Here is a 26,268-nt window from a genome sequence, read left to right as displayed (position 1 = left end):
ATTTTACTCTTAAGGACAGCTGAGCGAAATAGCTACCTTTTCTATTATTTTTTCCAAGCTCAAAACTGGTTCGTTAACTTGATTGTATCCAGAACAAGATTGAGGCAAAAGAGGTGATGAAATAAAGACAATTTGTATAGAAGTGATAAAGTCCATTCGAAAAATTTAAGAAGCAGCAGTGTACATACATATATGCGGGTAAATATGAAATAAAATATTGCTTGAAATAAATTGTTGTTAGAGTTTAAACAATTTTTATGTCTTTTCTACTGAAACACCATCAGCCTCCATTTTGTAGAGGGTTTTAGCTCTAAGATACCCTTCTCAACATCCTCCAGTGACAGACTGAAACTTTTAAGAGACGAGATAAGATCTGTAGGAATAACCCAGTTTAAACCAAGTTCATGCTTGACAAAAAAATAGAAGACAGGTTTACCATTTCAGAAGGGGTGATAGCTAATTCCTTATTCAGAAAAACGGCAGATGAGATATAAGAGGTAGACTTCCTAGATTTTATGTGTTCCCAAAAGCATTTGAGACTAGATTTAATATTGTTTTCAACAATTAGAACATTGTTATTATTAAGAAATTTATTTTAACAATTAAATGCTTTTAAGTGGTCCAGAAAAACAGCAGATGGGACACAAGAGCAGGACTTCCAAGATTTGATGTTTTGCCAAAAGATTATAGGTCTAGATTTAATATTGTTTTCAAAACTTAGAACATTGTTATTATTAAGGAATTTATTTAAACAATTACATGCTTTTAAGTAATGCTTATACATTGCAAAAACTTCCTTTCTATTGTTTGTTTTAAACTTCTTAAGGAATTCGTTACGCTTATTCTTTAGTCCTTTAAACTCACGAGTGAACCCAAGAAACTTGTACTGTCTTTCTTTATTAAAGGGATATTTATGCGACAGATCTCAACCACTTTAGATTTAAAAATAGAGAAACATTGGGCAACGTCAGAATATATCATACAAACAACGTTTCGCAGTTAACTTCAAGGAAAGAATTATCAACGCGTGAAAAGTCACAGTAATTGTAGTTAAAGGCTAATTTATCTTCAGGAATACTAGTAGTCAATTCATAAAAAATTAAGTACCACAGAAATATGATGCTTATCTGTAGTTGAAAAAGGACTGAGACACTCCGAAATATTAAATAAAATAGAATCAACCACGTAGGAATCGATCTGAGAATTCACTTTCATTGGTAAAATACCCAGTTAAGCTACGTTTTTGACCACATAGTATTTGGAAGGTTAAAATCATCAAATACACAAAGGTGATTATTCGCTAACTGATTACGGACCAGTGACAAAATATTGTCCGAATGAACCCTATAAATATTAAAACTACTCCCAGGAGGGATGTATGATGCCAGTAAATATAGTTGAGTTTCCCTTAATACATACACATAATTGAAAAATAGAAGACATTGAGATAACGCCGAACTGCAACACGAATTCCTTCGCCACGAGAAAGACCTGTTTTGTTTACATCACGATCTTTACGTAACACAGTAAATAATTAAGGATTAAAAAATTCATTCATGGAATCATTGAATTCAGCCCTGTTTCTACGAAGATTATTTATTTATTTATATAAATAGTAGATAGTAAGTCTAAGGTCTTTTAATAGTACTTCAACAGTATTATAAACAACTGGAATATTTTTAACATACAAGTTTCTTAAGGGGGGAGCCTGATTTATGAGGTCTAAACATTGCATCTGTTTGCGATTTTTTTTTTTTTTAAGGAAAAAATTAATTTAGCACTGCAAAGTTTTTTCTATCTTTTAATGAACATTTAAAAAGTATAAACAATTTTTGTACTGGTTAAAATAAGTTGAAAAAAATGTTTAACATAGAAATTAGTAGAGCGCTGCAACGCTGGAGTTTCCAGCTGGCGTACAAGATACAGCTCGTAATTATTATCTAAACCAAAAAATTCAAATGGATTTCTAATTATCATGATTTTTTATTCTAGATGAACTAAGAAAACTGAGAGAAATTCCAAAATTTCAACTTTTTAGAGGTTTTAAAGAAAAAAATGCCTTTCTATAAAAAAAACATTCACTTCAACTTGGTATAAAAATCTTGAACAATTTTTTTAAATCTATTTTGTTGGTTCAAATAGAAGAAAATTTAATACTGAAGGGAACAAGCTATGATTCATTTCATTTTTCATTCATGTACGCCAATTCAAAGAAATCATAAAAATGAAAAGTCGAGAAAAGAAGATAAAGTTTGTACTATAGCTGTCCGGTCACAGCGTAACTACCTAACGCTCGCCTACCTTTGGCTTTGTATCTACGGAAATATTGAGAATTAGGCTCTGTAACTTTGTGTGAATATTCTGAAATATATTAGGAATCGCTTAAAACGAAAAAAAATTGATTTTTTTGACCTTATAAACCAGGCTCCCCCCTTAATCTAAATTTTACACCAGTTCATTTACAAATCAATCCAATATATTTAACTTAACTTTAATAATAAGAAGAAAAGAAGCAGTAGGAAAAGAAAAGAAGGAAGAGAGAAATTTAATGCAATCAAACACTTTTAAAGTAATTATATAAGTACTTGTGCCCTGAAGTTAAATCTGTTAAGTCCAGCCTTCACAGTGTCTGGTAATGAGTTCCACACTTTAACCAGAGAATGTTAATGCAATGAGAAGGTGCAAATGTTACTGTAAGCTTTTTTTAGTACAGTAGGTTCTGTTTTTATGCGGCTTTTTTTATGCGGTTTTGAAATAGTGCGGTTTTTTTTTAAATTACAAAATGCATGTCGACCTATCGGGAATTGTACATATAAACAAGATTCTAAACCAGCTAAGCAAAAACTCATCACAGATTACATCAGAAATGCTAACCCTACAAGTATGGAACCGCCTGCATAACTATCTAGATCAGATGTGTACATTTCCTCAAGTGACGAAAGTGATTTTACGCCAAATCCTAAACGAACGCGCAACATGTGGGTATTGTCTGATTATATTTCTGACGTAAATTTATTTTTCGATTCTGACGTTTCTTAAATAAAGATATAGTTTTCAAAAATACAATATTTTGTTTATGCGATTTTATTTAATTATTTCAGATTCATGCGGTCTATTAAACGTATCTATACTAATAATATGGGACTAGTGCCCTTTTTTATGCGATTTTATTAGATTATTGCAGATTTATGCGGTTTTAGCATTTGAAACGTATCTATAGTTTTACTATAGAACTAGTAGCTTTTTTTATGCTGTTTTTTTTTTATGCTGTTTCTTGCGGAACGTATCTACCGCATAAAAACAGAACCTACTGTACAATTAAGATTTGAAAGATTTGAAGCAAGGGAATTTAGCACACCGAGTTTATAGACACCGCACTGACTTTTGCCCACACAAAAATTAGAAACACCACACATCTTTCACCTCAACACACAACACATTTCTCACCTCGACATTAAACCAATTAAATTTTTACTATTTTCGTATTTTTCAAATAATAAGCGAATACGTAAAATTTATTACATAATTTTTTTTTTCAATTACATTAAACAAAAAAAACGATTTAAAAAAAAAAAAATTTATAAAAAAAAGTTTGCACCGGGAATTGAACTCGAGTCTAACATGTGGCGAGGAAAAATAGGCGGTGCGTTTATTTCTTCGACTGCTTATTTTTTTACCATTTTGTTACTTTTGAAATGATAAGCGTATACATAAAATTTATTACAAATTTTTTTACGATTACATTAAAAAAAAAAAATTTAAAAACGAAAAAAAAAAAATTTCCACCGAGAATTGATGGCGAGTCACGTGGGGAGGATAAATACGCAGTGTGTTTATTTCTACGCCTGCGTTGTGAACAAAAGGTTTTGTGCATGCGCGCGACGCGAATAAATTTTAATAAAGTTCTGAAAGTAATTCATGAAGTTTTTCATTACATACATTCAAAAACGAACGTATACTTTATATGTAAATAAATGATGGTATATGATAGTATTTTTCCTGTAAGAACAAAGACGGCGAACTGGTGACTGACGTACAGAGCAATCTTAAATTATGGAGGGAACTCTTCTCGAACTTATTAAACAGTGACAGCTGCGCATGTCACCGAGAAAGTGAAGATCCCGATACCCCAATCGTTGACGACGGAATTGTCGTTCCGCTGCCCGATCATGACGAGGTGAGAATAGCGATAACGCGGCTAAAGAACAACAAAGCCGCGGGCGCCGACGGACTGCCGGGTGAGCTATTCAAACATGGCGGCGAGGAGCTGGTAAGGTGCATGCATCAGCTTCTATGCAAAATATGGTCGGATGAAAGCATGCCTGCCGATTGGAATTTAAGTGTACTCTGCCCAATCCATAAGAAGGGCGATCCTGCAATTTGTGCCAATTACCGCGGGATTAGTCTTCTAAATATCGCCTATAAGGTTCTAGCGAGCGTATTGTGTGAAAGGCTGAAGCCCACCGTCAACCAGCTGATTGGGCCTTATCAGTGTGGCTTCAGACCTGGAAGGTCTACCATCGACCAAATATTCTCAATACGCCAAATCTTGGAAAAGACCCATGAAAGGAGAATCGACACACACCATCTTTTCGTCGACTTCAAAGCTGCATTCGACAGTACGGAAAGGAGTTACCTGTATGCCGCGATGTCTGAATTTGGTATCCCCGCAAAACTAATACGGCTATGTAAGATGACGTTGCTCAACACCAGCAGCGCCGTCAGAATTGGGAAGGACCTCTCCGAGCCGTTTGATACCAAACGAGGTTTCAGACAGGGTGACTCGCTGTCGTGTGACTTCTTTAACCTGATGTTGGAGAGCATCGTACGAGCCGCAGAACTTAATCGCTCAGGCACAATTTTTTATAAGAGCGTACAATTGTTGGCGTATGCCGATGATATTGACATCATCGGCCTTAACAACCGCGCTGTTAGTTCTGCCTTCTCCAAACTGGACAAAGAGGCAAAGCGAATGGGTCTGGTGGTGAACGAGGACAAAACGAAGTACCTCCTGTCTTCAAACAAACAGTCGGCGCACTCGCGTATCGGCACCCACGTCACTGTAGACAGTTATAATTTCGAGGTTGTAAAAGACTTCGTCTATTTAGGAACCAGCATTAACACCGATAACAATGTCAGCCTTGAAATCCAACGTAGAATCTCTCTTGCCAACAAGTGCTACTTTGGACTAAGTAGGCAACTGAGCAGTAAAGTCCTCTCTCGACGAACAAAACTCACACTCTACAAGACTCTCATCATGCCCGTCCTAACGTATGGCGCAGAAGCTTGGACGATGACAACATCCGATGAAGCGACGCTTGGAGTGTTCGGGAGAAAGATTCTGCGTAAGATTTTTGGACCTTTGCACGTTGGCAATGGCGAATATCGCAGACGATGGAACGATGAGCTGTATGAGCTTTACGACGACATAGACATAGCGCAGCGAATAAAGATCCAGCGGCTACGTTGGCTGGGTCATGTCGTCCGAATGGATACAAACGCTCCGGCTTTGAAAGTATTCGATGCGGTACCAGCTGGTGGTAGCAGAGGAAGGGGGCGGCCTCCTCTGCGTTGGAAAGATCAGGTGGAGAAGGACTTGGCTTCACTTGGTGTGTCCAACTGGCGCCGGTTAGCACGAGAAAGAAACGACGGCGCGCTTTGCTAAACTCGGCCAAAATCGCGTAAGCGGTTATAGCGCCAATTAAGAAGAAGATATGATAGTATACATAAGTACATAATATGTATGTACATGTCAATAGGAGGTATTTGCGTTCAGAAAAAAAGAACGGTTTAAGATAAATCAACACTTATTTTATATTTTATGTCAATTTATAGTTTATGTATTCGACAGCATTTACATACATATGTATGTATGTACATTTGTATATGAAAAACAATAATGCACAAGCGCAAGAACATCATATCACATACATATGTATGTATGCAAGTATGCCCAAATAACCTTGACTTATGTATGTACACATGTCATAGCACATCATATTCTTACAAGAAATCAAATACACATACGCACTAGTGAACGAGTTTCTTCCTAACAAGTGCAAAAACAATTCTGCTCTATGTATGTATATATATTATTATTATTTATTTGTTATCTATAATTAAAATTACAAAATAACTTTTTAGCGCAAGCTAACAAGGCTATCGGCTACTTAATTCACAATACCTATGTATATATACCCACTTTATGTCCCAGCAAGAAGAGTGGCGGTCACGTTACCCTTCATGTAACCGCCACGCGTGGCCGTTAAACTGTCACTAACCACGCCCCTTTACAATCACGTTGTTAAAAGCGTTGGGAAAATCGTGCCAAAAACTTTGTGTACGTGTTATTTTTTATCCCTTTCATACATATGGATTCGTTTGCCAGTGCCAGTTTCGTATAAACGTAGCGACGAACAAAATAACTTTTAGGCCAGCGCCGGCAGCACAGCGCGATAGCCTAGCGGCTAGCAATGTGGGCTTCCGATCCAAAATCCTTGGTTCGAATCACAAAAAAAAAATTTTTTTATACATTTATTTTATTTTGTTTTATGATATGTTTATGAGGAGAATTTTTTCATGGCAGAAATACACTCGATGTTTTGCCATTGCCTGCTGATGGGCGACCGCTATTAGAAAAATGTTTTTATTAATTTTGCTTTCACCGAGATTCGAACTGACGTTCTCTCTGTGAATTCTGAATAGTAGTCACGCACCAACCCATTCGGCTACGGCGTTTGTTTACTTTGACTGATTCAAAAATGAGGAAAAATATTTGAATGAAGTTTGCTTACTGCTTACACATTTGCCAAAGGTTGACAATTTGATTCTCGGCCTACTTTGATATCAAAAAGAGAGAAAAGATATCTTTTTGACTTATTGCTTTGACAGCCACTTGCCGTTTTTTTTGTTTTTTTTTTCTATTGATGCAAAAATGAGAAAAAATATATGAATGAAGTTTGCTTACTGCTTACACATTTTCCAAAGGTGACGGAGAATCAAAAAAAAGTCGATTGTGTTAGAGTTTCGGTGACGCCCCAGCAAAACCTGCGTGCATATGTGTTTGTAACAAATAAAAAAGTGTAATTGTGTTAGAGTTTCGGTCACGCAGGTTTTGCTGGGGTCCTAGCATATATATATACATATACGAGTATACCTACTTGCCTTCTAAACTTCCTACAAAATAATTGTATTCATATGTTACTACATCCATGCACGTTCATACATTCATGCATATATGCGCGAGCACAGCGTTCCCTTCTTGCTTCCGTGTACTTTTGTCTTTCACCAGTCGATATTCCTAATATTATACTTACAAAAACACAATACAGTAGGTTCTGTTTTTATGCGGCTTTTTTTTATGCGGTTTTGAAATAGTGCGGTTTTTTTTTAAATCACAAAATGCATGTCGACCTATCGGGAATTGTACATATAAACAAGATTCTAAACCAGCTAAGCAAAAACTCATCACAGATTACATCAGAAATGCTAACCCTACAAGTATGGAACCGCCTGCATAACTATCTAGATCAGACGTGTACATTTCCTAAAGTGATGAAAGTGATTTTACGCCAAATCCTAAACGAACGCGCAACATGTGGGTATTGTCTGATTCTATTTCTGAGTTAAATTTATTTTTCGATTCTGACGTTTCATAAATAAAGATATAATTTTCAAAAATACAATATTTTGTTCATGCGATTTTATTTAATTATTTCAGATTCATGCGGTCTATTAAACGTATCTATACTAATAATATGGGACTAGTGCCCTTTTTCATGCGATTTTATTAGATTATTTCAGATTTATGCGGTTTTAGCATTTGAAACGTATCTATAGTTTTACTATAGAACTAGTAGCTTTTTTTATGCTGTTTTTTTTTTATGCTGTTTCTTGCGGAACGTATCTACCGCATAAAAACAGAATCTACTGTACTTTGATAGACGCAAAAGCAACAGCAAGCGCAACGCGATGGCCGCTTTTGCCACCACACATTCTAAAATGTTCTAGAACACAACAAAAACACATACCTCACATGCGCATGTCGCCCAAAGCTAAAATCTAACCCTAGCGACTACAAAAACAAAATACATTCGTAGACGCAGTCGCAGCGGCCATGATTCTATCAGCGACGGCGCTTAACAATTTAGAATAAAAACAAAAAGTTCATTCATAAGTTAGAGCTCATATTTCAATTTCATTCATAAAACGAGCCGCCCATATGCCAATTTTCGCGACCATTCGAAAATAGTCAATATTGGAATATTTCGCGTGGAATTATTTGCCAATATTTGATAAATCTTAAATTTTTGTCATGTCGAGTGGCCGCGGCTCCGTATGTATGTATGCACCCTTATATGTATGTGAATATGTCTTCTAACTGTGCGACAGTCGCGAGTTAATGCGACTTCCAGCGAATCACACATTGCTGTCCGCAAAGCCGCATATATGTACCTTATGATCAGAAAGTACCGGGAATGTTTAAATTAAACAAAACAGAGTTAAATTTAAGGAAAATTATATTATCTCCTTCAAAATATGACCCGTCTGAAGCAACACACATGTGCCAACGTTTAACCCAGTCCTCCAAACACCCCCGGCAGGCCGATTTGTATTTTCTTTGATCAGTGCGATGGCGCGTTATCATCATGCAAAATCTGAGAATTGTTTGCTCACATTTCCGGCGGTTTGCAACACACAGCATCTCTCTAAGGTTTCAAAACGGATAAATAATATTCTCTATTGACTGTCTGGCCCGATGGAAGGTACTCATGGTGGGATATGCCTTGGCAATCGAAGGAAACAGTCAACATCACCTTCCCGGTTCTTTTTGCTCATAGGGTATACATATCCCATCTTTTCACTGACGGACAAGAAGACGGTCGCAGTTGTTGTTTTTTATATGCATACATTTTGCGTTCGTTGAAGGTTTGTATATATTTGTATACATACGCGTGTATGCGCGTTTGGCTTTCTGGATGCATCCATGGATATTAGAATATATTCTCATCAATATGTGTATGTAAGTAGTTCAGATTTGGCTGAAGAGATTAAATATAGGAATGCATATTCAAATGATTGCCTTTATGGCTGGTTTAATATAAATTTCTAAATAACAGGTATTAGAAAAACCTGAATACACTATTTTAAATCAATTCTAATTAAACCAAATATAAAAAATGAAATAAAAATATCGAACAAAGAAAAGTGGGTACAGGACTTGAACCTGAGTCAAACATGAGGTTATGTACCGCATACACAACACGTCTGTCACGATTGCGCTAATCTACAACCAATAATGAAATTTTCTAAATCACTGATTTATTCGATTCGCAGTTTTATATGCACATATTCTGCGTTAGTTGAAAGTTTGTATGCGTAATTATATGCATATGTATGTGTGTTTGCGCGTTTGGCTTTGTGGACGGATATTATTGTAGAATGATATTTTCTCATCAATATAATTTGGATTTGATGAAATAGATTATAGACATATGTACATATTTTCTGTTTTGATTGATTTATATAAAAATCAGGTCATATCCAGTATGAACTATTTATACCGAAAAGAAATTTCCATTTATAAAATACAAAAAAAACAGTATTTTAAAGAAATTTTAATTAAAATAAACTCAAAAATTTTACCAAACTTTCCTGGTTTGAATTGTAAAAAAAAAATGTGCAAGAAAAAAATATGACTTCAGGACTTGAACCTGAATTATTGTAAATACGTGCCAAAAAACAAAACGAATAATTCCGCCGACTTTAGCTTCTGCACCACAAATTAACTGCCTTCTTAATCGCAAATTTATTCGCTTCGCTGTGGGCATGAAATAAGTCGATTTCCTTAGTAGTGTGCCGAAAAATCTTATGAACTTCCTCAGTAGTTTGGTAAACGCAGAAAAAATCTGAATTCCTGTCCTAGCGTGGTAAGTAAACACTCGCGTCACTCGCGTGGTAAATATCTGCAATTCCCCACTCGTGAGCAAAGTTGAATTTGAAATTACCTTAGTTTGAATCTACAAATTAGAACTCGAAAAAAGCTCATTTAACATTTGCTCCTTCTCATTGCATTAACATTCTCTGATATTAGAATATTTTCTCATCAATATGTGTATGCTCCTGCGTGAATATTGCAGAGACTCACAGCTTACGCAATGTAGCAGAAATATTCCCCTCAACCCTATTTATGTGGTCAGCACAGGTAAGTTTTGTGTTAAGAATAAACCCTAAATTTTTTACCTTATCCATAAAGGTAAGGGGACTTATACCTGTCCACAATTTAGGGATATTGTCAACATGCACAACACTATCACTACATATTATAAAACAAAGTCGCTTTTTCTGTGCCTATGTCCCCTTACCTATACGCTTAAATCTTTAAAACTACGCAACGGATTTTGATGCGGTTTTTTTTAAAGATAGATTGATTGAAGAGGAAGGTTTATATCTATATAATGTGAAGAAATATATAAAGGGGGCGTGGCAATCGGTCAAAATGTGGCAAAAAAACATGATTTTTTTGTTTTCACGGCCATAAATCATAAACGAATCAACCAATTAAAATGAAACTTTCTTGAAGTTTAACTTTGAAATATTTACTTTCGTTCTGCATCAAAAAAAATAATTGATTTATTTGTTATTTAACCAAAATTGTTTAAACAAAAGCAGCTCTTTTTCCAAAAAAAGCTGTTTGTGTGGGTGTTCGCTGTCAACCGAATGAAGCAACAGGCGTTAAGCGATAATCTCACCACACCTCATTAATGTTGAATTACATCGTATGGTGACGTATGTATGTATGTATTTACGAATCGCTCGCATTATTTCATTTCGGGCATATGTACATATGTATCTATGTATGTACTGAATTCCATGTAATTATATGTACATACAATTTTACAGCGAAATAAAACGCTATTTTCAGGTTCTATATTAGTAAATCGCACATAATTAAAATACAGTTTTTGAATAGTTTTTATTGATTCGGAACGCGTTTAGTTTGCTATCAATTCCATACAATAACATTTTTTGTCATTTACTTTTTACGACAACTAATAGCTTATTTTCGAAGCGATTTCAACAAATGGGTACAACATTAATCCTTATCCAATTAAATACCTTAAATACATTGTTGTTTTCATATAGATCTATGTATATGGCTCTTTACAGCATATAATTAAAAACAATATTTTTCAAGATATTACAACAGTAATTAGTAATTGAGATCTACCGGAAAAATTGCGTTAGCTGTTGCGTCATCCGGCATTGCCGCTACTCTTTTGGAAAGAGGCCGAACCACACACTCTACAATGAAGCACCCGCTGAAAATCGCCACCGATGATGATAACAGCGTCTGTAGTGTTTCTAGACAGAGCAATACAGGAAAATTTATGCGTGACTGCTCATTAATAGCCTGGGACGAAGCTACCATGTCAAACAAGACGTCTGTGGAAGCACTGGATAGGACAATGCGCGATTTGCGCAACAAAAAATCACCTATGGGTGGATGTACAATTCTGTTCTCAGGAGATTTCCGTCAAATCCTACCAGTTGTGACTCGAGGAACACGTGCTGACGCAATAATTGCTTCGCTAAAAAGATCCCACCTTTGGTCGCATGTCAAAAAATTAGAGCTTAAAACTAATATGAGGATTTCGTCATCTTCACGTGAGAACAGGCTATTTCCAGAGATACTGCTAAAAGTTGGCAATGGAGAATTAACACAAAGTGAGGGAAGGATTATGAAATATGAAAGGAATGTCACACCAATTGTTGTGATTTAATGATTTATTTATTTTGAAGGCTTTCAATGGTAAAAATAATGAAAAATACAAAAGAAAATGTCCTTCAATGGCCATAAATGACAACGATTTTTATTCATCATCGTCATCTAAATATTCCTAGTCGTCGTCCACGTCACTTTCGCAGTGTTTGCAAGTGAAATAACTTGCCTGCATGTTGGCGCACTTCAAATGAACTGGACGCTTGCATACGTTGCAATTGATCGAGTTGGCAGTTGGTGTTTTTTAAACAACAACAAAAATGTAGGAATTCGGCAGTTCTATATGATTGTAGTGCAAAAAAAAAGTGCGTCATAACTGGGCCACCCGCTGAGTCACAACCGGGTCACGATGCTATTTTGTGTATGACAAGCAAGTTTTTTATAGACACCACATAATCACATAAATCCATATAGAATCACAAAATATACGGCAAATACAATATTTTGATGCATTACACTCGCCTTTTCACTGTTAATTTCACAAAATTTTGGTACTTTGAAAAAAATCAAAATAACTTTTTCGCACGATTTTCAACACGATGTTTGGTGCGTGTATACACAATGCGACTACTAACGTTGGTGTCTGCACAAAAACTGCTGAACGTCAAACGAACATGATTGGCAGGGCTCAAACTGTCATTTTCATACCGCATGTCAAAAATATTTAGCTGCGTCACAACTGGGCCTGCGTCACAACTGGGCCCCCTCCCCTATACGCTTAAATCTTTAAAACTACGCAACGGATTTTGATGCGGTTTTTTTTAAAGATAGATTGATTGAAGAGGAAGGTTTATATCTATATAATGTGAAGAAATATATAAAGGGGGCGTGGCAATCGGTCAAAATGTGGCAAAAAAACATGATTTTTTTGTTTTCACGGCCATAAATCATAAACGAATCAACCAATTAAAATGAAACTTTCTTGAAGTTTAACTTTGAAATATTTACTTTCGTTCTGCATCAAAAAAAATAATTGATTTATTTGTTATTTAACCAAAATTGTTTAAACAAAAGCAGCTCTTTTTCCAAAAAAAGCTGTTTGTGTGTGTGTTCGCTGTCAACCGAATGAAGCAACAGGCGTTAAGCGATAAACTCACCACACCTCATTAATGTTGAATTACATCGTATGGTGACGTATGTATGTATGTATTTACGAATCGCTCGCATTATTTCATTTCGGGCATATGTACATATGTATCTATGTATGTACTGAATTCCATGTAATTATATGTACATACAATTTTACAGCGAAATAAAACGCTATTTTCAGGTTCTATATTAGTAAATCGCACATAATTAAAATACAGTTTTTGAATAGTTTTTATTGATTCGGAACGCGTTTAGTTTGCTATCAATTCCATACAATAACATTTTTTGTCATTTACTTTTTACGACAACTAATAGCTTATTTTCGAAGCGATTTCAACAAATGGGTACAACATTAATCCTTATCCAATTAAATACCTTAAATACATTGTTGTTTTCATATAGATCTATGTATATGGCTCTTTACAGCATATAATTAAAAACAATATTTTTCAAGATATTACAACAGTAATTAGTAATTGAGATCTACCGGAAAAATTGCGTTAGCTGTTGCGTCATCCGGCATTGCCGCTACTCTTTTGGAAAGAGGCCGAACCACACACTCTACAATGAAGCACCCGCTGAAAATCGCCACCGATGATGATAACAGCGTCTGTAGTGTTTCTAGACAGAGCAATACAGGAAAATTTATGCGTGACTGCTCATTAATAGCCTGGGATGAAGCTACCATGTCAAACAAGACGTCTGTGGAAGCACTGGATAGGACAATGCGCGATTTGCGCAACAAAAAATCACCTATGGGTGGATGTACAATTCTGTTCTCAGGAGATTTCCGTCAAATCCTACCAGTTGTGACTCGAGGAACACGTGCTGACGCAATAATTGCTTCGCTAAAAAGATCCCACCTTTGGTCGCATGTCAAAAAATTAGAGCTTAAAACTAATATGAGGATTTCGTCATCTTCACGTGAGAACAGGCTATTTCCAGAGATACTGCTAAAAGTTGGCAATGGAGAATTAACACAAAGTGAGGGAAGGATTAACCTAGAAAACCTTTGTGTTTTGATAGACAACATCCAAGAGTTAGTCAACAATGTCTATCCAGACATTGATAACATAAGTTATAAGACAATATCTTGGTTTAAAGAAAGAGCTATTCTGTCACCAACTAACGAACAAGTAGATAAAGTAAATAACTTGATTATTTCAAAGACTGATGCGCCGACGGAAATATACTACTCGGTCGATACTGTTCTCGATTTGGAAGAAGCTCTTCATTTTCCTACAGAATTTCTAAATTCTTTGAAACCGTCTGGACTCCCTCCTCACAAAATGGAGCTGAAAATAGGTTGTCCTGTTATTTTATTAAGAAACCTAAATCCACCTTAACTTTGCAATGGCACGCGTTTGCTGGTAAAATCACTGAAAACTTTCATAATAGAGTGCACAATACTCACAGGATGTGGTACCGGAGAAGATGTATTGATTCCCCGAATCCCTCTGATACCATCGGATCTACCATTCCAATTTAAACGCTTACAATTTCCGGTAAAGACATCTTTTGCAATGACCATTAATAAATCTCAGGGTCAAACCTTCAACGTTGCAGGCTTAGATTTGAGTGTTGACTGTTTTTCACATGGCCAACTGTATGTCGCTCTTTCAAGAGTAACCTCTAGAAAAAACATGTTTGTATTGTCTAATGACAAGAAGGCTATGAACGTTGTATATAAAGACATTCTGTAATATAGTAATTGTTGTAAAAATAAAATAAATACATATGTAAAAATGCAAAAAGTTAATATGCAAAAATGAAGGGTATGAATTTAGATATCCCAAAGATAGCAGGAAATCTTCATGCTATAAAGAAAGGGGAATTGTTTTACTCCAAATTTAACGCGTGCGGGCCACGGGCAATAATGAATAAGCCAAAACTACTGTATCGATTTTAATCATTTTTTCAGTGAGTGACATAGGGTATATATTTTATACCCGTGCGAAGCTGGGCGGGTTGCTAGTTACATATAAAGCGTTTTTCAGTAAGAGCGCTTCAACTTTTTTTTTGAATAAAGCACAAACGGTTCGACTTTTTTAACTATTTTTTTTTTATTATCGAGTTTGAACATATACATTTAAGTATGAAATTCGATTTCTTTTGCATGACCACCGCGTGCACGTTTTACGAAGTCCAATCGTTGAATCCAATTTTCGACCACTCTTTTGCATAAATCGGCCGAAATTCCAGTAATTTCGCGTTCAATATTGGCTCTGAGCTCACAAATCGTCGCCGGCTTGTTACTGTAGACCAGTGGTCTCCAACCTTTTCAATGTGTTGAGCTACTTTCAAGATTTTGAAATAAGCAGCGAGCTACTTGCACAAGCCAACATAAATTAAATAATACACAGTTATATTCGACATACAATACATGCATTTATTTTACTAATATACGTTCTATATATAATAAACTTATGACTTATAGCAGAGAATGTTAATGCAATGAGAAGAAGCAAATGTTAAATCAGCTTTTTTCGAGTACTAATTTGTAGATTCAAACTAAGGTAATTTCAAATTCAACTTTGCTCACGAGTGGGGAATTGTAGATATTTACCACGCGAGTGACGCGAGTGTTTACTTACCACGCTAGGACAGGAATTCAGATTTTTTCTGCGTTTACCAAACTACTGAGGAAGTTCATAAGATTTTTCGGCACACTACTAAGGAAATCGAAGCGAATAAATTTGCTATTAAGAAGGGCGCGCGGGAGTTCGTTTGTGGTGCAGAAGCTAAAGTCGGCGGAATTATTCGTTTTGTTTTTTGGCACGTATTTAATTCAGGTTCAAGTCCTGAAGTCATATGTTTTTTCTTGCACATTTTTTTTTTACAATTCAAACCAGGAAAGTTTGGTAAAATTTTTGAGTTTATTTTAATTAAAATTTCTTTAAAATACTGTTTTTTTTGTATTTCATAAATGGAAATTTCTTTTCGGTATAACATAGTTCATACTGGATATGATCTGATTTTTATATAAATCAATCAAAACAGAAAGTATGTACATATGTTAATCTCTTTCATCAAATCCAAATTATATTGATGAGAAAATATCATTCTAATATCCGTCCAGAAAGCCAAACGCGCATACACACATGCATATTCATATAATTACGCATACAAACTTTCAACTAACGCAGAATATGTGCATATAAAACTGCGAATCGAATAAATGAGTGATTTAGAAAAGATCATTAACAATTGTAGATTAGAGCAATCGTGAAAGACGTGTCGTGTATGCAGAAAATCGTCCCATATTTGACTCAGGGTCAAGTCCTGTACATAGTTTTTTGTTCGATATTTTTATTTCATTTTTTATATTTCGTTTAATTAGAATTGATTTAAAATAGTGTATTCAGGTTTTTCTAATACCTGTTATTTAGAAATTTATTTTCTATATAACATTATTCATACTTCTTTTGAATTGATTTACTATATGTAAAACAGCCATAAAGGCAATCATATGAATATACATTCCTATATTTAATCTCTTCAGTCAAATCTGAACTACTTACATACACATATTGATGAGAAAATATTGTAATATCCATGGATGCATCCAGAAAGCCAAACGCGCATACACGCATATGTATATAAATATATACAAGCCTTCAACGAACGCAAAATGTATGCATACAAAAAACAACTGCGACCGTTTTCTTGTCCGTCAGTGAGAAGATGGGATATGTATACCCTATGAGCAAAAAGAACCGGGAAGGTGATGTTGACTGTTTTCTTCGATTGCCAAGGCGTAGTGCACCATGAGTACCTTCCATCGGGCCAGACAGTCAATAAAGAATATTATTCATCCGTTTTGAAGCCTTTGAGAGATGCTGTATGTTGCAAACGGCCGGAAATGTGAGCAAACAATTCTTGGATTTTGCGAGATGATAACGTGCCATCGCACCGATCAAAAAGATCAAAGAGAATACGACGAAGGAGCTGAAGGCCATGTCGGCCTGCCGGGGGTGTTTGGAGGACTGGGTTAAACATTGGCACATGTGTATTGCTTCAGACGGGTCATATTTTGAAGGAGATAATATAAATTTGCCTTAAATTTAACTCTGTTTTGTTTAATTTAAACATTCCCGGTACTTTTTGATCATAGGGTACATATATGCGGCTTTGCGGACAGCAATGTGTGATTCGCTGGAAGTCGCATTAACTCGCGACTGTCGCACAGTTAGAAGACATATTTACATACATATAAGGGTGCATACATACATACGGAGCCGCGGCCACTCGACATGACAAAAATTTAAGATTTATCAAATATTGGCAAATAATTCCACGCGAAATATTCCAATATTGACTATTTTCGAATGGTCGCGAAAATTGGCATATGGGCGGCTCGTTTTATGAATGAAATTGAAATATGAGCTCTAACTTACGAATGAACTTTTTGTTTTTGTTCTAAATTGTTCAGCGCCGTCGCTGATAGAATCATGGCCGCTGCGACTGCGTCTAGGAATGTATTTTGTTTTTGTAGTCGCTAGGCTTAGATTTTAGCTTTGGGCGACATGCGCATGTGAGGTATGTGTTTTTGTTGTGTTCTAGAACATTTTAGAATGTGTGGTGGCAAAGCGGCCATCGCGTTGCGCTTGCTGTTGGATTTGCGTCTATCAAAGTATTGTGTTTTTGTAAGTACAATATTAGGAATATCGGCCGGTGAAAGACAAAAGTACACGGAATCAAGAAGGGAGCGCTGTGCTCGCGCATATGTGCATGAATGTATGAACGTACATGGATGTAGTAACATATGAATACAATTATTTTGTAGGAAGTTTAGAAGGCAAGTAGGTATACTCGTATATGTATGTATATATGCTAGGACATAAAGTGGGTATATGTATATACATACATACATAGAGCAGAATTGTTTTTGCACTTGTTAGGAAGAAACTCGTTCACTAGTGCGTATGTGTATTTGATTTCTTGTAAGAATGTGATGTGCTGTGACATATGTACATACATAAGTCAAGGTTATTTGGGCATACATACTTGCATATGTGATATGATGTTCTTGCGCTTGTGCATTATTGTTTTTCATATACAAATGTACATACATACATATGTATGTAAATGCTGTCGAATACATAAACTATGAATTGACATACAATATAAAATAAGTGTTGATTTATCTTAAACCGTTCTTTTTTTCTGAATGCAAATACCTCCTATTGACATGTACATACATACATATTATGTATATTGTCATTTACCATCATTTATGTACATATAGAGTATGAATGTACATATGTAATGAAAAACTTCATGAATTACTTTCAGAATTTATTAACACTTATTCGCGTCGCGCGCATGCACAAAACCTTTTGTTCACAACGCAGGCGCAGAAATAAACGCTCTGCGTATTTATCCTCCCCACGTGACTCGCCATCAATTCTCGGCGCAAATTTTTTTTTTTAATGTGATCGTAAAAAAATTTGTAATAAATTTTATGTATCCGCTTATCATTTCAAAAGTAACAAAATGGTAAAAAAATAAGCAGTCGAAGAAATAAACGCACCGCCTATTTTTCCTCGCCACCTGTTAGACTCGAGTTCAATTCCCGGCGCAAACTTTTTTTATAAATTTTTTTTTTTTTTAAATCGTTTTTTTTTTTAATGTAATTGAAAAAAAAAATTATGTAATAAATTTTACGTATTCGCTTATTATTTGAAAAATACGAAAATAGTAAACATTTAATTGGTTTAATGTCGAGGTGAGAAATGTGTTGTGTGTTGAGGTGAAAGATGTGTGGTGTTTCTAATTTTTGTGTGGGCAAAAGTCAGTGAGGTGTCTATAAACTCGGTGTGCTAAATTCCCTTACTCTAAATCTTTCAAATCTCAATTGTACTGAAAAAAGCTCACAGTAACATTTGCACCTTCTCATTGCATTAACATTCTCTGGTATTAGACGTGCTATGCGTGCGAATACGTGGTGCGCATAGTTTTCTTTATACAGTATGCAAAATTCGTATTAGTACACCCCTTTATAAATAAAAAAACCACGTATATTTTCTAATTAATTTTAAAACAAATGCTTAAAACCATTTTATTTTATAGATAACTAGCAACCCGCCCAGCTTCGCACGGGTATAAAATATATACCCTATATCACTCACTGAAAAAATGATTAAAATCGATACAGTAGTTTTGGCTTATTCATTATTGCCCGTGGCCCGCACGCGTTAAATTTGGAGTAAAACAATTCCCCTTTCTTTATAGCATGAAGATTTCCTGCTATCTTTGGGATATCTAAATTCATACCCTACATTTTTGCATATTTACTTTTTTGCATTTTTACATATGTATTTATTTTATTTTTACAACAATTAATATATTACAGAATGTCTTTATATACAACGTTCATAGCCTTCTTGTCATTAGACAATACAAACATGTTTTCTCTAGAGGTTACTCTTGAAAGAGCGACATACAGTTGGCCATGTGAAAAACAGTCAACACTCAAATCTAAGCCTGCAACGTTGAAGGTTTGACCCTGAGATTTATTAATGGTCATTGAAAAAGATGTCTTTACCGGAAATTGTAAGCGTTTAATTTGGAATGGTAGATCCGATGGTATCAGAGGGATTCGGGGAATCAATACATCTTCTCCGGTACCACATCCTGTGAGTATTGTGCACTCTATTATGAAAGTTTTCAGTGATTTTACCAGCAAACGCGTGCCATTGCAAAGTTAAGGTGGATTTAGGTTTCTTAATAAAATAACAGGGCAACCTATTTTCAGCTCCATTTTGTGAGGAGGGAGTCCAGACGGTTTCAAAGAATTTAGAAATTCTGTAGGAAAATGAAGAGCTTCTTCCAAATCGAGAACAGTATCGACCGAGTAGTATATTTCCGTCGGCGCATCAGTCTTTGAAATAATCAAGTTATTTACTTTATCTACTTGTTCGTTAGTTGGTGACAGAATAGCTCTTTCTTTAAACCAAGATATTGTCTTATAACTTATGTTATCAATGTCTGGATAGACATTGTTGACTAACTCTTGGATGTTGTCTATCAAAACACAAAGGTTTTCTAGGTTAATCCTTCCCTCACTTTGTGTTAATTCTCCATTGCCAACTTTTAGCAGTATCTCTGGAAATAGCCTGTTCTCACGTGAAGATGACGAAATCCTCATATTAGTTTTAAGCTCTAATTTTTTGACATGCGACCAAAGGTGGGATCTTTTTAGCGAAGCAATTATTGCGTCAGCACGTGTTCCTCGAGTCACAACTGGTAGGATTTGACGGAAATCTCCTGAGAACAGAATTGTACATCCACCCATAGGTGATTTTTTGTTGCGCAAATCGCGCATTGTCCTATCCAGTGCTTCCACAGACGTCTTGTTTGACATGGTAGCTTCGTCCCAGGCTATTAATGAGCAGTCACGCATAAATTTTCCTGTATTGCTCTGTCTAGAAACACTACAGACGCTGTTATCATCATCGGTGGCGATTTTCAGCGGGTGCTTCATTGTAGAGTGTGTGGTTCGGCCTCTTTCCAAAAGAGTAGCGGCAATGCCGGATGACGCAACAGCTAACGCAATTTTTCCGGTAGATCTCAATTACTAATTACTGTTGTAATATCTTGAAAAATATTGTTTTTAATTATATGCTGTAAAGAGCCATATACATAGATCTATATGAAAACAACAATGTATTTAAGGTATTTAATTGGATAAGGATTAATGTTGTACCCATTTGTTGAAATCGCTTCGAAAATAAGCTATTAGTTGTCGTAAAAAGTAAATGACAAAAAATGTTATTGTATGGAATTGATAGCAAACTAAACGCGTTCCGAATCAATAAAAACTATTCAAAAACTGTATTTTAATTATGTGCGATTTACTAATATAGAACCTGAAAATAGCGTTTTATTTCGCTGTAAAATTGTATGTACATATAATTACATGGAATTCAGTACATACATAGATACATATGTACATATGCCCGAAATGAAATAATGCGAGCGATTCGTAAATACATACATACATACGTCACCATACGATGTAATTCAACATTAATGAGGTGTGGTGAGATTATCGCTTAACGCCTGTTGCTTCATTCGGTTGACAGCGAACACACACACAAACAGCTTTTTTTGGAAAAAGAGCTGCTTTTGTTTAAACAATTTTGGTTAAATAACAAATAAATCAATTATTTTTTTTGATGCAGAACGAAAGTAAATATTTCAAAGTTAAACTTCAAGAAAGTTTCATTTTAATTGGTTGATTCGTTTATGATTTATGGGCGTGAAAACAAAAAAATCATGTTTTTTTGCCACATTTTGACCGATTGCCACGCCCCCTTTATATATTTCTTCACATTATATAGATATAAACCTTCCTCTTCAATCAATCTATCTTTAAAAAAAATCGCATCAAAATCCGTTGCGTAGTTTTAAAGATTTAAGCGTATAAGGGGACATAGGGACAGAAAAAGCGACTTTGTTTTATAATATGTAGTGATGTCACTTTATAGTTAATGTATTCGCAAGCATTTACATACATATGTATGTATGTACATTTGTATATGAAAAACAATAATGCACAAGCGTAAGAACATCATCTTCCTCCTACATCAACAATTCTGCTTTATGTATGTATATATACCCACTTTATGTCCTAGCATATATACATACATACATACATATATGTATACCTACTTGCCTTCTAAACTTCCTACAAAATAATTGTATTCATATGTTACTACATCCATGCACGTTCATACATTCAAGCATACATACATATATGCGCGAGCACAGCGCTCCCTTCTTGATTCCGTGTACTTTTGTCTTTCACCAGTCGATATTCCTAATATTGTACTTACAAATACACAATACTTTGATAGACGCAAATGCAACAGCAAGCGCAACGCGATGGCCGCTTTGCCACCACACATTCTAAAATGTTCTAGAACACAACAAAAACACATACATACCTCACATGCGCATGTCGCCCAAAGCTAAAATCTAAGCCTAGCGACTACAAAAACAAAATACATTCCTAGACGCAGTCGCAGCGGCCATGATTCTATCAGCGACGGCGCTGAACAATTTAGAACAAAAACAAAAAGTTCATTCATAAGTTCGAGCTCATATTTCAATTTCATTCATAAAACAATATTGGAATATTTCGCGAATTATTTGCCAATATTTGATAAATCTTGAATTTTTGTCATGTCGAGTGGCCGCGGCTCCGTATGTATGTATGCACCCTTATATGTATGTAAATATGTCTTCTAACTGTTCGACAGTCGCGAGGTTTGTATATATTTATATACATATGCGTGCATGCGCGTTTGGCTTTCTGGATGCATCCATGGATATTAGAATATTTTCTCATCAATATGTGTATGTACATAAGTAGTTCAGATTTGACAAAAGAGATTAAATATAGGAATGCATATTCAAATGATTGCCTTTATGGCTGTTTTACAAATAGTAAATCAATTCAAAAGAAGTATGAATAATGTTATATAGAAAATAAATTTGTAAATAACAGGTATTAGGAAGACCTGAATACACTATTTTAAATCAATTCTAATTAAACCAAATACAAAAAATTAAATAAAAATTTCGAACAAAGAAAAATGCCTAACGGATTTGAACCTGAGTCAAACATGAGACCATGTACTGCATACACAACACGTCTTTCACGATTGCGCTAATCTATAATTACTAATAAAGTTTTCTAAATCACTCATTTATTCGATTCGCACTTTTATATGCACATATTCTGCGTTAGTTGAAAGTTTGTATGCGTAATTATATGCATATGTATGTGTGTATGCGCGTTTGGCTTTCTGGACGGATATTAGAATGATATTTTCTCTTCAATATAATTTGGATTTAATGAAATAGATTATAGACATACATATGTACATATTTTCTGTTTTGATTGATTTATATAAAAATCAGGTCATATCCAGTATGAACTATTTTATCCCGAAAAGAAATTTCCATTTATGAAATACAAAAAAAACAGTATTTTAAAGAAATTTTAATTAAAATAAACTCAAAAATTTTACCAAATTTTCCTGGTTTGAATTGTAAAAGAAAAATGTGCAAGAAAAAAAAATATGACTTCAGCACTTGAACCTGAATTAAATATGTACGTGCCAAAAAACAAAACGAATAATTCCGCCGACTTTAGTTTCTGCACCACAAATTAACTGCCGCGCGACCTTCTTAATCGCAAATTTATTCGCTTCGCTGTGGGCATGAAATAAGTCGATTTCCTTAGTAGTGTGCCGAAAAATCTTATGAAATTCCTCAGTAGTTTGGTAAACGCAGAAAAAATCTGAATTCCTGTCCTAGCGTGGTAAGTAAACACTCGCGTCACTCGCGTGGTAAATATCTACAATTCCCCACTCGTGAGGAAAGTTGAATTTGAAATTACCTTAGTTTGAATCTACAAATTAGAACTCGAAAAAAGCTCATTTAACATTTGCTCCTTCTCATTGCATTAACATTCTCTGCTTATACTTATGCATAACTACATCCATGTTCACACCTATCAATCGTAACAAAATTTTTTGCAGTCATAATGGCAAATCATAAGCGACTTAAAAAAACAACAAAACATTAATAGTACATTATTATATAAATATAATATGGGCAGATAAAAAGAGTATATTTAATGAGAAGGTTGACATTCTGACTCATCGATAATTTTTTTAATATTTGCAGTATAATTTGATACAGTCATTCGAATACAGTTATCCAAATGTATATCTGTAAGCCGATTGCGGTATTTATTTTTAATAAATTTCATATTGGAAAAAGAAAATTCACACAAATAAGTTGGACTGAATAACGCTTTCACTTTCAACGCAACATGACACAAAACTGAATACTTATCTTTACTTACTAAAGTCCATATACATTTTGTATTTGAACCAAAAGATTTTAAAGTCAACTCACTTTGAAAAGCAATCAGTTCCATTTCTGTCACAGCAATGTCTTCGCTAAAGTTGTTCATAACACAAGTTGCAAACTGTTGTATATCAATGTCCATGAAGGGTGAAACAACAAATTGCCTCACTAAAGCAATTTTGCTGAAATCCTTGAAACGATTTTTGAAGCTTTCCTTCAAGTTAGAAACTATTTCCATATGATATTTACTGTCATAGGGCTCTAATAGATTTTTGGATATCTTTTCGGAAAGAATAGGAAAATGCTTAGTATCGCGGTTTTTTAGGTTTTGTTCCCCAAAATTCAAGTTTTGTAATAAATGCATTTATATCAGAAATCATTTCCGCTAATTCTTTATCCCTGCCTTGAACCTGCAAGTTAAGCTCATTTAATTTCTCTGTAATGCCCACAAGAAAACCAAAATCTTTGAGCCAAGTCGAATTTTCCAGTTCTGGAATCGGTTCATCGCGTTCTTTGAAAAATTGGAGTATAGCAGGCAGGACATCATTGAAACGTTTGAGCACTCGTCCTCTGCTTAACCATCGCACTTCAGAGTGAAGAAGTAGCTCTCCGTATTGACAGCCAATTTCATCAGCCAAGGTTTTAAATAATCTTCTTTGTAACGCTTGAGCTCTAATCTTGTTCACAATTTTCACCACCAGTTTCATAACGTTGTTCAAGTTTAGAAAATTTCCACATAATGCTTGCTGATGTATAATACAGTGGTAACTTAGAAATTGTGGAAAACTTTCATCCTGATGACATAGCGCCACGAGCCCCTTATCACAACCCACCATAGCTGGAGCACCGTCAGTTGTCAGGCCTACCATTTTTGATATTGGAATTTTTTCAGAACAGATGAGATTTTTTAAATGAGAAAACAGCTCTAGCCCAGTAGTATGTCCTTTGAGTGGAATAAACTTCAAAAGATCTTCTTTAATTGTAAATGCACTGAAAGCCATCCTGACAAATATGGCCATCTGTGAGGTGTCAACTACGTCTGTTGATTCATCCAGTTGCAGTGAAAAATAAATACAGTTATCTAAGTCACTTCTTAACTGTAAAAAAATAGCATTGCTCATTACTTCTACTCGCCTCATCACTGTATTAGCAGAAAGTTGCATAGATTTTATAGCAGACACTATTTCGTCTTTATTTCTAAAGTTGGCGAATAAAGAATCTGCAGCTTCCAAAAATGCTTGTTTTATGATTTCCCCGTCTTCATAAGGTTTTTTCTTTTGTGCAATTATCTGGGAAACACGATAAGATGCTTCAGTTGCAGCCTTATTTTTGTCGATTGTTTTCAAAAATATTGACAGTTGTCCAATTAACTGGATTTTTAAATGTTTCAGTTTTTCTTTTCTGGTGGCAGAATTTAACGGGAATGCCTTCTCAAAATTCGAATGTACAGTTTTATGATGCCTCTCAATATTTCCTTTTTTAGGAACTGACACAGATGTATTACATAACAAACAAACACTTTTGCCATTAACTTCTGTGAAGAAGTATTGTTCTTCCCATTCCGAATGGAAATGGTATGTCTTCACCTTCTTACTACTGCTTGCCATAATGTTTCGAACTCTAACCCAACCGCTGCACACAGAACGTTGATAATGCCGTTCAGTATTAAACTGAGCGCAATGTCGACGTGCATTGCGTATATATAAAGCCAAAAAATTCTCGAACACGCTAATCGGTTCCAGCCGATCCTAGAACGGAGACGCGACTTCGCGTCGTGTTTGTCGGCGCGAAATCGCTTACCGCAATGTTGCCGCTGTTTATCTATTTATTATGAAAATTTCTGAAATTTGCTAATACTGGTATGATTTTCAGACTTTTGGATTTTTTGCAACGTGAGCAGCGCGACCTACCAGAATTGCCTTTACGAGCTACCGGTAGCTCGCGATCGACGGGTCGGCGACCACTGATGTAGACCAATGACTTCAGATAACTCCAAAGAAAATAGTCTAGAGGCGTCAAATCACACGAGCGCGGCGGCCATTCGACCGGTCCATTTCTGGAAATAATGCGCTCATCGAACTTACTCTTCAACAAATCAATTGTAGCGTGTGCTGTGTGGCTTGTGGCCCCGTCCTGTTGAAACCACATGTCGTCTAAGTCCATACCATTCAATTGCGGCCAAAAATAATCGTTTATCATGTCGCGGTATCGATTTCCATTCACAGTAACGTGGCGATCGTTCTCGTCAACGAAAAAATATAGGTCAATTACGCCGCCGGCATGTAAACCGCACCAAACAGTGATTTTTTCGGGATGCAACGGTGCCTCATGAATCACTTGTGGATTGCTTTCTGCCCAGTAACGCATATTTTGCTTGTTGACAAAGCCATTGAGCCAAAAGTGAGCTTCATCACTGAAGATGATTTCTTGGAAAAAATCTGGATCATTTTCGAGTTGATCTTCAGCCCAATTTACGAATCGACGTCGCTTCAAATGGTCAAACGGCTTCA

The sequence above is a fragment of the Anastrepha ludens genome, chromosome X, assembly GCF_028408465.1.
Source record: "Anastrepha ludens isolate Willacy chromosome X, idAnaLude1.1, whole genome shotgun sequence".
NCBI lineage: Eukaryota > Metazoa > Arthropoda > Insecta > Diptera > Tephritidae > Anastrepha > Anastrepha ludens.
This window is presented reverse-complemented; position numbering follows the sequence as displayed.